This window comes from Onychostruthus taczanowskii, unplaced genomic scaffold, assembly GCF_017590055.1.
Source record: "Onychostruthus taczanowskii isolate IOZ18803 unplaced genomic scaffold, ASM1759005v1 scaffold167, whole genome shotgun sequence".
Classification (NCBI taxonomy): domain Eukaryota; kingdom Metazoa; phylum Chordata; class Aves; order Passeriformes; family Passeridae; genus Onychostruthus; species Onychostruthus taczanowskii.
This window is the reverse complement of record NW_024498873.1, coordinates 637,974-650,778: the sequence shown is the minus strand read 5'-3', so window position 1 is coordinate 650,778 and position 12,805 is coordinate 637,974.

The window sequence follows — 12,805 nt, the reverse complement described above, 5'->3', positions numbered from 1 at the left end:
TCTGATCACATGTACAATATTAGTCACTGTCTTCTGAAGAGCATATTTTGAAAGAAAACTGGGGTGATTGTGCTCAGTGTTATGTGTCAGCCCAGCAAATACAGCCTAACCCATGGAGAGCTGGCTCTTAACCTTTCTCAACATCTAGGTCCTCAGGGAATGACTTGGTCACGATACACTGTGCAGAAGAGTGGGGCACATTCTACTCCACTTACTGGAGCTCTGCCATTGTATGGAAACAAACTGGAGAGTTTGGGATGAAGTGGGAAGGCACAAGGGAAAGCCCAGCTGGATTGCTCAAACACTGAGCATAATGTAGGGATTCGAGGAGACTGTTGGTTGCCTGATAAATGTTACAGTTAGTGAAACAAAAAGGAAAGTTTGGAGCAGCTATTCAAATGAATAACTGCATGTTTAAAGTCTACCTGCATATTTCTCTGATTTGTGTTGTTTTGGGGTTTTTTTAATGAACTAAGCCTTGCAAATATTAAATAAAACACAATTATTGTAAATATTATAATAAAACACAATTTATAAACACTCATTAGAAAATCTTTTCCTACAAAAAAAAAAAAAACAAAACAGGTTTTGATCCACATTTTTAGACCTATGCTTTAAATATACATGATTTTGTGAGATTTATTTGTGTGTGTGTGTGTGTGTATTAAAATAGCGGCAATAAAAATTTTGAAGGAATTATTTTACCTCCAGAAGGTAAAACCCATTTCTACCAGGAGAAAGGTATTTCACCCATCTCTTAGGAGCTGTGTCCTTGCTTTTGTTTCCAGGTCAACATACACAAATGTGTCAAGTAGTACTGCTACAGGAGCCAACCCACCAGAATAAACAAATCTGCAAGCATTCATACCATCAACACTGTTATTAAAAGAAGATCACCAAGGATATTTCTCATGCCTAGAACCACAGGAAGCTATAAACAAAGTGTTTCATTTGATTCATAAGTTAGGATGCAGATACCATTTCCAAAACCAGAGCCAATTGCTCTAACTTGTAAAATCATGCTCACCCAACGGTTTGAGCACCCTGCAGTGTCTTCAGACTGATGCATCCTCAAACCTCTCTAGTCATAAAAACTGAAAGGGGGAAAAAGCTGATCTGTCTTCTGTATCCATTATTCCAAATGTGAAACAATTACGGAATAACATATTGAAGATAAAAACCTGAATGGGGATTGGGGCTTAGGTTTTCATTATATAAATTAAACAAGAACATGAGTGTCTGATTTAATTTAATTTAGGACTCAAATACTCTTTGAAACTGTTATGATTACAATAAAGGGTGATCTTGGCATTTAGTCTCATGCTCAAAAAAAAAAAAAAAAACAACTTAGGTTCTTTTACCACGCAGTTTTCATTATCATCTTGTTGGTTGTACTGAATTACTTATGTGTATTTATTTTAGTCGTTTATATCAGCCATCCCATGTCACTAGCATGCTACAGTGTTGTAAATAGCATGTGAACAATTAAAATTGTAGCTATTTAACTTATGTAAACTCCAAGGCAAGTTCTGGGTGTCAGATTGGAGCACCAACCATCAGACATTTGACTGACTGCAAAGTAAAAAAAAGGCTGTCTATTCATCCTTGACACCCTAAGTTACTTACAGAGTTCATAAAGAACTATAAATGTACTACCCAAGCTCACAGTACTGGGATAAAATGCTAAGTGCTGCAGTTTACAAGGCAAGAGCAAAAATACATCATTATGTCAGTGAGACAGACATAACCTTGTCAGTGGATCCTACACCAAAGATTCATACGCCCTGCTGGATAAAAATACAGTTCAATTTAAAAATGCATCGGATTTTTTGCAAGTCATTACAAAGCTATATATTATTTCATTGTGAAAGATCATCCAGATGTAAAGGTGTCAAACAAACCTGAACTTAAACCAAGAATTTAAGTCAGCATCCAAGGGGTACTGACTATGAGAATGTTCTTTTGAGAGCCTGGATATGCCTTTCAGTTTCTAAAAGACAGTTATGGGGGAAGCTGGGAGAGAGAAAATGATAAAAGATGAGGATTTTTTGTTTGGTGTTTTTTTTGTTGTTGTTTGTTTGTTTGGGGTTTTTTTTGTTTTGGTGTTTTGGTGGGTTTTTTTTTTTTTGTTTGTTTGGTTTTTTGTTTGTTTTTTTAATGCAGTGTGATCTGGGTTTGGGAGCATTTTGTTTGTTTTTTGGGGTTTTTTGTTATTGTTTGTAAAGGTAGCCTTAGCTAGGGAACAGGCAATCTTCAGTATTGGAACATGGTGGTTCAGGCTCACAGACAGATGAATATACTTGTGAAAGAAGTAAAATTTGTAAAGAAACCAGAAGATGTCATCACAATTTATTTTTTCTTATATTATAGACATGACTTTTCTTGCAATTCCTCTGCCTTTGGAGTCCCAAAAGGCTCTCAGTACACATTCCCCAGGTTTTTTCCTTTGGCCTGCAATCCTGACAAAAACAGTCTGCCACATTTTTCCCTTCTCTTACCTACAGTATGGACTCCAAAACATGTGGAAAGAACTTTCAGTATATTGATGAATATTAAAATATTTGGGATACCATAAGCTAATAATGTATTCTACAATGTTCACAGAACATTATGCCTAAAGAATAGGAACCTGTGAGAGTGACTTGGGCTCAAATAGATTTACAAGTTTGAATAAAACTGTTTCACACTCACACAACTAGTTAACAATATGGACTATAAAGAATGCACAATGAAGTACACTAAAACATATGTGATTATATTGGATTGTACTTTTAAAACTTTTTAAAGACAACTTTCCTCCTCAGAGAGATTTGCAAAGCCAATCACCTGGAACAAAACCAAAATTGTGTTCCCAGCTCCTACCTGAATTGTTGAGGTTCACTTCTATTAAAAGCAGTATAATGCCAACAAGTAAAATTATTTTAAAATACACTTTTTCATTATATCCAATTGCAAGGTTTAATTGTGTCTTGTCTCTCATACCAGTTTGATTTTGCAGTGTTACTACATTCTATATAGTATTTTGTCCTTCATTTTTTCTGTGCACCAGTCCCATAAATATATAAGACTTTACAAGAAAAAATCCACCAAAACAAAACTGTAAAGTGAGGTATTTCTCACTTTAAAGAGAGGCTCTCTACTTCTTCTCATTCCTTTTACTGGCATTGGAGCAATCTGAATAGTTAGTTGCTAGACAACTGCAAAAAGGAGTTTGTTCCTTTTCTGCCCTCTTTTAGAACTGCTTTGTTTTCCTTGAAGTGAATTTTTAATATCTAATTGTCCCATATCTTCTGTGTAAAAGCAGAGAAACTTTATCTAAATATATTTTTCCTTCATGATCTTATCATCATCCCTTTTACATTCTGTATCCTTCATTCACAAAAGAGACACAACAAGACTGGAGACAAGTAATAGTTAGAAAAATGATTCATGTTTTGTCTTACATTTAATTGCAAACTCAGTTTGACCTACCAAGGGAGATAGGCAATTGCCTCAACCTAAGGGCAGATTAGATATCTCTCCCGAGTGCAAAGGTCTTATCTCCATACACAAGAGGCAAAGGGATTTCAGTCAGTAAGTTTTTTCACCTTTTATTAGGGAATCAATATTTTTGAAGCTGTTCTGCTACTTTGATGACACCATGTTCTGTTTCACTTCAGGACTTGTGAGAATATATTTTGGGGTCCAAGTCACACTTATGAAACTGAATTTCTGCCTAATCTGAGGGTCTGCTTACAGGGATCAGTATCCCTCACCTGGCGCTAGTCAACATCCCCACTTTAAGCAAACAGGCAAGGATGGATTATCAGTTCTGTCACTACTGTCATGCCCAACAGCTGTAATTTGACCAAGATCAAGCAGGAGAGAAAAACTTTGATTTCTGTGTTGTTCAGGAATTCCTATATCATAGATTTTGATAGAGGCTTATCTTACTTGTCCCATGCAAGCAGCTGTGCTACACAAGTGTCTATCTGCCTTATCATAAAGCCTCTCAAATGAACACTCCTTAGTATCTTTCTTTCCCAACCAACCATAGCAGCAGCAGCCAACTTCTTGCAACAAATCTGTAATTATATTAAATAGCACAGTTAAATTAGACTCAGATGATCTGAGCTATTGCATAGACTTGATGATATTTCTGAGATACCACTGTAATTTTTGTGCAGAAGAGTTCATCTAAAAGTCCCCAGCATGTGCCAGTCTCTGCCTTGTGCAACAGCTAACATTAGCCAATGCTGGCCCAGCAAAAATTATACCTTCGGCTCCACTGTCCTCTGTCAGGTTCTCAGCAACTACCAAGCAGTGTGGGAATCAACCTCCCTAAAAAAAAATACCCAGTGGAGAAACAGGACAGCTCATTTCCAACTCTGAACTGAAGCCCTCTGAGAATGTCAAAGATAAACATGAAGAATCCGAACAGCACTTTTTCTGTTGCTTGCAAGTTGTGGATAATAGGAAAAGCAAAAGACAGTGGAGGGTAATATTAGTTCTCTGTGTGGTTTCTGTGGTGTTCTGAAGTACTTGGTATTTAATAGCAGTTAAATCAGGCAAGAAGGCGTAGACTGATTTGGCAGAAAGTTTGCTCTAGTATGTAACATAAAACATATGAAGGTGATCTATTTAACCTCTGCATTTTTATCCTTGCACAGCTTTTAATTCAGCAGGAAGTGGGGAAAGACAGCATATATATATATATATATATTCACACACACACACACACACTTTTTGAAAGGGTAGGAGAGGAAGCGGAAGATTTTGTTCTTTTGTGACTGACAGGCCTGTTCATACTGAAAAGAACCACAATGGAGCAGAGGGTTTTCTGAGCCACACATGGTAATAGAAATAAAAACAACAAAATAAATATACCTGGGTGGAAGGAATAATGAGAAATAATTTTTCCACTGTAAAATGTGTGTATGTGTGTGTGTATCTTCAGTATTTTTTAGCAAAACTGCAGCCAGTGGAGATCAGTATGAAATTGACAGCTTTCTTTGGATATTAACCTCATTGAGGAATTTTCTGTGTGGACAAGAGCTTGAGTACCTAGAATACACAGACCATATACTGGGTATTTAATAAATGATGTACCAGCGACATGGTCTAATACTGATGTGCATATTATTGAAATAAAGAATCTTACAATACCTTCTACTGCAACTAACCACCAGTATTCTAAACCCACATTTTCCCCCCTTTATGTTTAAATTCTTTGGAAACAATGCCATTAAATCAAAAGGAAGAAGACAGCATTAACAGTGCACTAAGGAGAAGATAACTTAAAGAGTTCTGCATATATTTGTTCTACAACCAATTTCTGTTTCCATTTGGAATTTTATAAAATTCTGTTATTGTATTCCCAGGCACTAAAATTCCCATGAAAAAAATTTAGCTGCAACACAAATATTTTCCTCATCTACAATATGAGTGAGTTATTGCTACTCTTGGAAATTTAACTTTTGCTGTTTACTTTTAGTTACAACTTCAATATTTTAACTAAAACAAAATAAGCAACCGGTGTTAAGAATTCTGGGGCAAAGCCTAATCAAAAAACTCCTGTCTTTAGCATTGATAATAGCCAAAGAACTGTGATGTTTAAGGCTTTAGAGTTAGCCTTCCTGTTGCCTACAATAAACTCCACGGAGTTTATTTTGTTTATTTAGTGATATATAAGGTTGGAGTGACTTCTGGGATGACTTGAAACCTACAAGTTTTTCAGTTTTCATTAGCATTTGTGGGAATCATATACATGCATCAGTGTCAAGATAAACTCTAAAAGAATTAATCCTTAAATAAGAAGGCACATTTAAAGAGAAACTTCTATCAGTGCATTTTACATGACTATGAAAGATTTTGATTTCATCCACACTCAGCAGGGGTGCCCGTTATTCAAACCATGTGGTATCTGCTTGGTATGCAGGGCATAAATACTGCTGCTGTCAGCATTTGCTTTAAAATCTGATGCAATATATTACAAAGAAGATTTGACCAATCATAACTAAAATTTGTTGGGAAGACTTGAAACAAAGGTTTGAATGAAGTTGAAAACTTATGGAAACAATAAAATCTGAAATGTTATAAAAAGAAACTTAGTATCCACATGGGAACTATTCTACAACAAACTTCTTAGCAAATTTTAATCAGACACGCCTAACAAGAGTAATACAACCAACTTCTATATAAACAAAAACATGCGTACCTTCCAACAAAGGGATTAAATACTGCAGTTTACATTTTTTACAACTACCATATATAGGAATAGTTGGTGCAGTCTGATGGCATTAAACTTAGAGAAAAATGCACAGCCAATTAGCAAAATAGTTTCCGACATATATCTGTTTATCAGGTCATTTTTCACTATTTTCCACTGTGAAATCTATATTTACATTGACATACACACAATGTCATTCTAACAGCTTTATTCCATTTACCTTTATTTGGTCTTCTTAAACCTTATGAGAGACTCTTCTATCTAAAATACATACATTGATAAGCATAACACCACAACCTAATATTTAAATTTATTTAAAGTTTTACTATCAATGTTGCTCTAATTTGATATTTAGACAGGTCTGTCAGAAGTTATGAAGGAGTTCAGATGAAACAGTTCTTTCCAAAGGAGATCTAAAGATGTACTATAAACTACACAGCTGACACAGGACTTGAAAATAGCGATCTATGTCATAATAAATACTTTATACTGCATAACCTATTGGTCCAGAGGTTTTCAAAGTCTTATGAAAACATTAATATATACAATACAAAATTAAAGAAGTTGTGTTAACAACTTTTTAGAGATGAAGGATCCATGGGGACATTGATCAACATTTTAGAGAAATTGTGACAATAGAAATAAAACCTGAGTCTCTGATCAGGATATTAAAATGTATACTACTTTGACAGTCAGTCTGTGCTTCAAAAGAGTGGTCTTCATCTACACACAAAAAAATCCTTCCTTTCCCACTCAAGTAGTGAAGTCTTCTCTGCCAAGCTTCTCTGCCAAGCTTTAGTTGCATTAATTTTAACATATTGAGGGTTAAAAAGTAATGTGGAAGCATAAGGGAACACCTAAATATACAAACATGGAAAGGACTCCAAGAAGGATATTTGAGATAGTAAAACGTATTTTGCATTATTTATAGTGATATTCATTAAAGGAAATGAGATCAGCACTGCATAGTTTGACTAGTAAAAACATTGTTTTGCACATTTAAGATTATTAAAAATTTAAGATTAAGATTATTTAAGATTACTATTTTACGAAGCAGAAAGAATATTCTTAAAATGAGGTAAAGTCATCTTTCTTATAGGTGTTCTTTAGTCTGCTGTAGACAGCAAACTGGTAAGTTCCTAGGCAGACAGACCTGGATCCAGTGTGATTAGTCTTTATTTAAGTATGTTCAGCAGAAGTATTCTAGTATCAGATTAAGACTAGACTTTACTGACAACTATTAATATGTACTCGATTCAGCTTCAAAACAGATTACAGGGCCTCTTGAGATCCTTTCCAAGATAATTTTTATAAAAACAGCAAGATGGGTCTTATTGTTTATATATCAAAAAATACAGAATCACTCTGTGACCACATTGAAATGCTAAATTCTAGCAACAGAAAAGTGTTTTTCACTGACATAAACAAACAGTGAAGAATCAAAGTTTGCTTATGAAGATGAATACAATGAAGTTGAGTCTGAATTGATGACAATCATCATAATTTATATTTCATATCATTACATGTCACCATCAAGTATAGGTTCTATCACAAATCATGAAAATTACTTTTAAGGAACATGTTAGTATTAACCAAGGATAAAGGTTCTGATGACAGGATGCCCAATTATTCTGATGGCAGAAGAAAAATACGTCTGAATTGTGCTTTTGTCACTTTTTCATCTCTTCTTTCTGGCTTCAACACAGCCAATTCTATTTGCCAAGATGGTGATATATCCCTATGGAGACATCCACAAAAGCAATACCTCCAAATAGAGAACTCTAATGTTTTTGTCAGTTTAACCAATGGCAAAGATTCTACAGAAACTTGTCAGTTCCAGTTCTCAACTCTTTCCCTTCCATTTATATGGATTATTTATTATTTCTTAAAGAGAAAAAAATGGTTTATTAAAAGGTAATGATGGTGCAATAACAAGAAAACAACAATGTAGTAACAGTAAAGTCAACTGTGCTTTATTCACTGCTTCATTCTCATCATTGGAAGCCAGCTTCCATAACATAAAAGGACTGGCCAGGTGTGGGGATTTTGGGCTTTATTTTAAGAATTATTTTCCCCTCCTACTTTGTAGCTAGACTACTGATGTAATATAGCAAACATTTATTTTTGTGTTATAGAGATAAATGATGGTATTAGAGCACAAAGTTTCTTAAAGAGCAATGTTGTAGGGACTTCACTGACCACAAAGCGCAGAACCTTCTGTCGGACACGGTACCAGAATGCATGGGCCATGTATTTCTGGCATTAGCTTTCTATTCTTTCTAAAGATGTTAATCCTACCTCATCACAGTTACCCATTTTGCACCAGTAACAAACTTCCTCTCATTTCCTTGCTTTGATGGATCTATGACATCAGTTTTATCCCAAATACATGACACCTTGTATTTCAGTACCTCGTTTCTTAGTCTGATGGCCACAATAAATCACCTAGAGCTAACTATTATACCGATAAAAAGAAAAAAAATTGAGATGCCATTTCAAAGTCTTTAAAGTATTTCAGAATAATAGTTTGATGAGCTAGAGCATAAAGTTCAGGCAGGACTTATATCCAGTGGGATTCTGAGGGTATGTGAAGTGGTATGTGGGTACTGGTTAAATTTCCCACTTTCCAGTACCCACACTCAGATAACACACATTTCTAAACATTACCACCCAACACAAATCCCTAAGTAGGCACATATTGGCTAATGATGTGATCTGCATATTCCTCAATCCTGCCATAATTTCCTATTTACAATTACAGATCTTGTTTCAAATCAGGGCCCTCAGGAACTGGGACAATGGTGGTAGAAGTTATTCTTTAGGTTTTTTTAAATCACAAGAACTGTGAAAAGAGTACAATTGAAGCCATAGTTTGGATATAAATAATGACTCAGACAACTGTTTTTTATTTTCATTTTTGTTTTCACTGACTGAGAATGTAAATTGAACTTTAGTGCTATTGTGCTTTGTTCTCCCTCTCTGTGAAAAAATGTGTTCTGCATTAAATTGCATGGATAAACTCAAACAGCTCCAAATATCACCCTTCAGCTTTTGTATAACACAAGAGCCAAGAAAAGATAGAGAATGTGGTTTTATGACCAACAGATGGTGTAATTGGTATCATAGACGTTTTTATGTCAGGGGGTCGTAGGTTCAGTCTCCATCTGGAGCCTTCTCAGATCTGCTGTGTAGCCCAATGATTAAAGAAGCTATATTGGGTCAAAGACACAACCACCTGCCTGAGGGTAAAAGAATTGCTTTCTTGATCTAGTTGTTATACTACAGTTGCCTCCCATACTACAGTTTTCAAGCCAACCACCGCAGTGGATAATAACAAGGGGACTGCACAAAATATTTAACACTAATTTGCTCCAATTCTTTGAGTTTCTCAGGACATCTCATAAAAGTAAGTCTTGTCTTTCTTACATGAGTGAAAAGCTATTCTAACTCAGGATGATAAATATTGTAAAGACCAAAACCCAAGGAAAAGAAAACTAGTAGGCTGGATAGACCTTGAGAGATTCAGCATTGTTAAATTGGCCAAAAGGGCTCACACCTCCCAGTCAGAATTACACACACTTGTACCCTGATGATAAAATGCAATATCAGTGCTCAGCACAATTAGTCATTGCTACAGTTTATGGATTAGGACCAGAATACTAAAAAATGCTCTAATCCTAACTGTGTTAAGTTTGTATGTGGTTTACCTGGCTAAAGGGTGTACAGACAGATCAAACACAGTAATTTATGCGCACAATGAAATCATCTGTTTACCTCCCTTATGGGGTGAGTATCAGCAGTAATAAATGCACAAAACCAGTGAAACTGCAGCTTCACTGGAAACCAATACTGTCACTTCTATGAAGCAGGGATTCTACATACTCAGAATTATTACACAGTGCACCAAACTTGCCTGGCATACCTCCTAATTCAGTTGCTCTCTACAGAACTGGTGCCAGTGTGTTTACCTGGCTAACACCAAAAATGAGCAAAATATTTCTGTCTAATTAAAAAACACCTTGCAAATTACTAGTTTAATGAAGTTCTGTCGCAAAGAATCATATGACTCTTCACAAACTCTGGATAGCAATACCCCTGTGCTACACAGAAACCCATCCAGGACCTAAATTTCAAAAATAATGACAGAAGCATGAGTAAAATTATTTAATTTATCACATTTCATGTGCTTACACATAAAAGAACAGTAAAGTCATACTCTTTCAGAATGTTAAAATATTCCCTTATATCCTGTTTTAAGGATTCTCCTATGCTAATGATAAACTTGGTCTATATTAGTACTTTGAAATAAGATTTAACACAAATTAAAAGCTAATATTACACAGACATGTATATTTTCAAAATTGAAACACAATACCTATTATCTTAACTGATTGTAAATACAAAGAAAATAACATGTGATCTCATTACAAGGTTTAAAATTTCTCTTCCCATATATGACTGAACTGACAGCCTGCTAGATCAGTGTAATCACTCGATAAGGACTTCTCTGGCAAACCTACCTCCCTGATGTAGGTTCAATATCACAAACTCAATATCACAAACTTCATCTGTTGATAATACACGAGACTATGTGCTTCTTTTTGCAGATCCATAAACAAAATATACATATGTCTTTTGAAAATACAAAATACACGTCTTTTGAATATACAAAATACACATATGTCTTTTGAAGACGTGTGTCTTCAAGAAAGCAGTTGCACATGTTTAACTGCATTTGCTTCAATGCTAAAAATACGTTTGCATGGGGTGTCATTCACATGAGAAATCTTTGCTGGTACAAAAAAAACTTGAGATGCAGTAAGAGGGGAAAAAACTGTATTTTCTCTCTCCTATCACAAAAATATGCATTTCTATTTATTTTTACTTAATACAAGCAATGGAATATTTTCCTTTAACACAAAAAAGGAATTCTTTCTGCTGTAGAGCACTCTCCCTCATAGGCTATGCTTTGGGGAGGATAACAATTGCCACTTCAAAGTAATAATATATATGTCCATTCCAGTCATGTCTATGTAGCTGAGACATTTCAAGTAGAGGCAGGATTTATAAAAATTAGTAAATTTAACTGACCAAAATAACGATACTAGCTGCTGAGTATATTGCTTAGACATTTGAGTGTGGACAAGTGTCATACACATAATCATTCAGCAGCCAAAAAACCAAGCTTATTAATTTAAGTACTTCTGTGTGAATTCATGTAGCCTGTCCTCATGGGTATGTCCTCTTTTTCCAGTCGTCTCCTCAAATGCATCAATACTTCCTTTAAGGTATGACAGACAAACACACAACATTGTGTATTAGCAGTCTAAGGTTCTTCTGTGACTACTCTTGTTGACTGAAAGTAAAGGGCTGTGTCAGTCAGTCCCTTCAGTCACCAATAAGATATTCAAATGTTAAATAGCTTGGGCATTGTGCAAGTTTCATGCTGCTCAAGAACAGTTCCATAGTAAAGTACACCAAAGGTAAATGCTTTGCTGCCCTTTGATCACCTGTTACAACAAAAAACTCCTTCATCCATGAGTTAGGTCACTAAATATTTCTTCTGTCCTGCTGGCTGCACAAATCTCTTTGGCTAAAGCAGTACACATGTGCTGAACTTTTAGGGTTTTTCCATTTTAACCGAAACTTGTTCAAGCCCTGCCGTTTGATACCAAGTTTTTGTCTCTGCTCAAAACTGTTAGGAGGTTATGGAGAGGTTTTTGTCTAGCAGTTTTCAACAGCTTTTGTGGGGTTACACCAGGCTGATGACTGGTCGCTTCTGCGGTTTCTCAAGGTTCCACCTTAGGCCCAGCTCTCTTCAATATCTCCATGAACAACTTGCATTCAGGCTTCAAAGATACACTAAGTGGGAGGAGCTGCCAACTCCCTCGAAGGCAGAAAGACCCTGCAGAGACCTTGACAAATCAGAGGACTGGGCAATCACCAACTGTATGGCATTTAACAAGGAAACATCCTGGATTCTGCTCCAGGGAGAGGTCACCCCTGGATGTACAAACTGGAAAATGGGATGCTGGAAAGGAGTGCCACAGAAAGGCACCTACAGGTCCTTGTTGAGGGCAAGTTGAATGTAAGCTACCTTGCAGCCAGGCAGCCAGGAGGGCCAGCCGTGTCCTGTGGGACATCAGACACAGCATCATCAGCTGAGCAAGGGATGGGATTGTCCCGTTCTGCTCTGCTTGGCCTCACCTCGAGTGCTGGGCAGCAGTTTTGGGTGTCATAGTACAAAAAGAATACAAAGCTATTAGAGATTGTCCGCAGGAGAGTAATGGAGAAGGTGAAGAGTCTAGAGCAGAAGCTATACAAAGAGCAGCTGAGGTCCCTTGGTCTGTTCAGCCTGGAGGAGACCAAGGGGAGACTTGTAAAGTGGAAGAGCAAGGGAAGGCACTGATCTCTTCTCTGTGGTGACCAGCGACAGTCCTGAGGGAATGGCCTAAAATTGTATCAAGGGAGGCTTAGACTGGGGTCCTTCCTTGAACCAGGGTGGCTGGGGAACAAGCTCCCCAAGGAAGCCGCCACAGGACCAGCCAGACAAGAGTTCAAAAAATATTTGGGCAATGCTCTCAGGCATGTGCTGTG